Below are 4600 nucleotides of genomic sequence, written 5' to 3'. Positions count from 1 at the left end.
AATGCTTAATGAGGCCTTAGGCTGTGACATTTTTCTTGAATGTAAGTGTACATACACACCTATACACAACTACACATGGAAACCAATAAAATATATCCCTTTGGTGCAATAGACAACCTGCTGAATCTGAAGTTTGTTCCTCTTTGGTGCACTAACATTTATCCACATTAAACTTGGAAGGTTGACCCTTTAACACCATCCCTGCTACATCAGAGTAATGTGGCCCCATTAGCAGATTAGCTCACATGCTTTGCAAAACCAACAACAACAAAAAGTGCTGCCTGAAGGGAATAAACTTTACCATCTGAGGAAAACATTCTAAGAGATTTGGGACTATTATTGTTTTTCAGGCTTCCTTCTACAGCTTTCTTTCTTTTAAAACCTTTAGCCGGGATGAGCTAAACTCATGTTAGAGGAGAAGAATCTCTCTTCTGATTTCCAAACAAAGGAAATGGTCACTGATGCAGAAGAAACAAAAGGCACTTCTGAGTACCTTTTCAGTTAGATTATTAAATGTATTGTTCTTAAGAGAATCTGAATGAGTAAGTCTGAAACTCACCAGTTACAAAGAGAGAAGGCAGAGAACAGCATCTCTCATCATTTAACTGCAACCTTTAATCATAATTTCACTGATATTCAAGGACTAAAACTGAAATTTGTATGTATTTGCTTAATTTTATTCCACCACTCCTGTGGATTCCTGGCTATTTACAATAGAAATGTGAAGTCTCCTGCTATTCCTAGCATTTCAATTATACTTTTCAAATCAGTTCAAATTTTCTGTTTCTTCCTGCAATCTGCTTTGTGATCTACACACATCCCTCGCTCATTAGCCTCCCACAATGTTACACTTTCTATCATGCTAGGATTAAAATATTTGTAAAGTCCAACTGATACTCCTTTCTTCTCATTCTTATGAGCCAGAGGAATAGGAAACTGCACTGTGAAGGAGACAATGGCTTGACACAATGGCTGCTTTTCTGTCTTCAGCTGTTGGTTGGTACAGCCACTCTAGCGTGAGGTTTTCAGAATGCCCTTCTCTTCCTTACCTTGTGATTCTACCAGGGCTCAGTTCATTTTCTACATGCATGACACAGCTCAGGCTATAGCAGTAAAAGGACTGCTAAATACTTGTCTCCAGTCCCTTGGAGAACTATGTTTCTTCAAATAATGGTTGTTTTTCTTTTTGGGCTGTGCTTTATTGTACTTTTAGAGAATATATCTTGGCAACTAGAGGGCAGCAGAATCTCAACTGCCATACCAAAGCTGCCTTCCTCTGAAGTTTGATTCAACAGAAGGAGGTAAGAAGTCTTTTCTTCCTCCTTCCCCAGTCTGCAGCTGACCGGAGGAAGAGAAGGGGGACAGATCTTAGATGGAGTTTGGAAGAGACCAGCATTATTTCAAGAAATTGGAAGAACTGGGTGAAGCTTGAAATGAATAAAAACACAATTAGGGATTGGGACAACCAGCTTACCACAGAGAATTACACTGCTTTCCTGCACTGAGTTCAAATCTTCAGAGCTAGAGGGACAGCATCCCAAAGGAATGAGCTGGTGGTATCTTTGAGAAATGCTGGTGAGTGGGTGAGGTGCTTGGAAGATAGCAAAAGGAACCCCCATCCCACAGGAAGAGTGCAACTCTGTTTTATGGAGATTGTCTCTAGGCTGCTTATGTTGCCCCTCCCCTTGTTTTGTCTACCACTGAATGAGTGTGGAGTCAACCTGAGCCTCTTCCTAACACTAACTTTTTCTTGGAGTTTAAGGAATGCTTCTGCCCTTTTTGTTCTTTTTAAAGGCTTTTGAATATTTCCCTGAAAGCCACCTTCACGCCTCCCTATTAAAAGAAAAAGGGTGGGTGTTCAACAAATTGGGTACCAGTTTGGGTACCAGTTTGGTTTGGCTAGCTGGGGCGGCTATAGAGCAAACTGTAAGAAGCTTTAAGCCTAAAGACGATCTTGCCAGACTATCATCACTCAGATGATGGACTAAGTAACTGTGTTGGTCATTTGTATAGAACACACCTGGTTGCAGCAAAACATATGAAAATTAGTGGAGCCAGGAAGGCAGCTGCCTCCGGGTGTAGAGCTCTCAGGCCTCCTTCACACCCCATTTCTTGCCCATAATCTTCAGTATGTGGAGAGAGGAGCCACTCTTACTGCTGCTCTGCCAGTTCAGAGATACTTTATTCTGCATTCTGTAAGACTACAACCTGAGTACTTCACTCATTTCCCACAGCCTCTTTAAAGAAATTGTCGATATCAATATGAACAGCTACAGCAAATATTTAAAGTTCAGTTAGTTTTTTTAAAAAAAAAAAAAAGAATGAAGTACCTAATCAGCTTGGATCACATTGACAGGGACAGGCAAGTGTGCCAGGAAGCTTCATGAGATGATTGGGGAAGGAGAAGATGGGCTCAGGGTTCTGTTTTTCCCCTTTCTCCTTAGGGACTCTTGAAAGTCCCAGGATAGCAAGCCTAATGCCTGTTGGGGAACAGCAATGGAGCCCCCCCTCGCAACTTTCAATGCAGATGGAGTATATGTTGGCAACTGCATCCGAGAATTGTTGCAAATGTCTGCAATAAAAATTAAACTAATTCGTAGTAAACATTTCCGCTGCATTTTAAAATACTCCTTCCAAGCCAGTGCAAAAATTGCCTGCTCCATGCTGAGGCTAATCTTCTCTGAGGTGACAGACCATCCTCCAGGTAATAGGGGCAAAAATGGAGTTGGACTCTATGAAACGTGAAGACTGAGGTGCAGAGCTGTCTTCCAGACCACCATGGTGAGGTGGGATCCATCTGAGTGAAGCAGTGGATGGGTTGCTATGGAGATTGACTAATGAAATCCTTGGCATTGATGAGCTTTGATAACGCAGCTCAAAAGAAAAAAAAAAGCAACTCAGAGATGTATGTACATGGGGGTGGGGAGGCAGTGAAAGAAGCAAGTTCCAAGTTGTTCTTAATAGGGGAGGGGACACACAGTGGTTCAGAAGTCTGTCAAGGGCCTTGCAGAGTCCCACTCTGATTGGGCAACATGAAAGCAATGGGAAGGTCTAGATGGGGTTTCCAAGATAGGATGCAGAAGGAGCACATCTACCCACCCAGGAAGCAACATCTTCCCCGAAGGCTCTGCCCTATTCCCAGCCTCAAACTCCTCCACAACTTCCTGTTTCTTTCACTCTTTCCAACTCCACAACATCCTCTTTCTCTGATGAGCAGGCTTTTCAGAGGGTAAAAGGCCTGCTTTTGGAACAGGCTAAGGTCCCATATTAGCCTGGCATCACTGATTGCCTCCTCATGCTCTGCTGCTGGGGTTCGGCTGTGCCTCAGGGTTCTTATGAAGCCCCAGGAGGCTCCTCTTCTGTTTGGATGGGTTTCTCACTTGTGATACTGAAGATTGGCCATCGGCCATTTTCATCTTGGGGCATCATCTCCACACACATCTGCTGAGTTCCCCCACAACATATGGTGAGTCTCACATAACTTAGCATTCAGGGAAGGCCTTCAACTCACTGGTGCTGAGCCCAACAAACAACTTGACTGAGGATAGGAGAGGTCTTACAGGGTATATCAGCCCATTCAGATCAAAGCATGAAGGACAGAGGGCACAGACTGTCCTAAGCAAACGGAAAAAGCCCCTGAGAAGTTCAAGTCCATGCAATAATTTCTTCCTCACAAAGTGAAAGTGATTACTCCCGTGACAATACAAGTTCTTGACCCAAATCTCCAATGCTTAAGTGTGAATGTTCTGAAAGTTATTTTTAAGAAACCTGTTAATTAATTTCTGAATCCTGCTTAATTAAGGCAGGAAGGGGGAGAGGCTGACAGTGAAACAATTTCCTAGTTGGCACCTTTTGTCTCAAAAGTGGTCAGGGATGAAAAGGAGGCAGTTGCAACTGTCCCGAGTATGCTTTTCCTGTCACGCAGCTTTCCTATTACCAGTTTGATTCTGCTTTGTTACTGTTGAGATGCCGCTCTGCAGATGGGGAGCTGGATGGGGAGCTGGACAAAGCGTCTCTTGTGGGAGCTTTCTGCAGCAAACCCTGAGACCTGGGCACTTCATAGGGTCATCTCGGCAGAGCCTGCCCACAAGTGGAGGCTTGCAGTGTCCCTGAAAGTCTGAATGGAAAAGAAAAATGCCAGAGCTAGCTTAGAGATGCAGAATTGGACCAATTGGACTAGAGAGAGTTCCGAGCCCGGAGATGAGACCCGGTCCTCACTGCCCTCACCATCCTCTCTGTTTCTTATCAGCAGGTGGAGGAAGAGAGGGAAGAGGTCAAAGAGCTTGGATCAAGTGAACTCCGAGGAAGCTCCTCGGTCACAGCAATATGCCGTGGGCTGGTTGTTCTACAAATACCAGCCTACTGCTACTGGCTTCTGAATCAGCTCACCCTCTTGTTATTGGGGCCAACGAAAGCCAAAGCCGAGCCAGGAGACCAGGGAGTTCCTCAGTGACTACCATCCCATTGAAGAAGAAGGGAAGGAGGGAGCAACTCTCCCAGCCAAAAACGGATGCCTGGGTACCAGAAGGACAAGACCACGGGCTCTGGCCATTGGTCCCTAAGCTCCCCCCTCCCATCCACCCACCCCTGAAGCTGCCAG

Source organism: Crotalus tigris, unplaced genomic scaffold (assembly GCF_016545835.1).
Source record: "Crotalus tigris isolate CLP2741 ecotype Arizona unplaced genomic scaffold, ASM1654583v1 scf7180000018585.330925593:3314079, whole genome shotgun sequence".
NCBI lineage: Eukaryota > Metazoa > Chordata > Lepidosauria > Squamata > Viperidae > Crotalus > Crotalus tigris.
Note: the sequence above shows the minus strand (reverse complement) of the source record.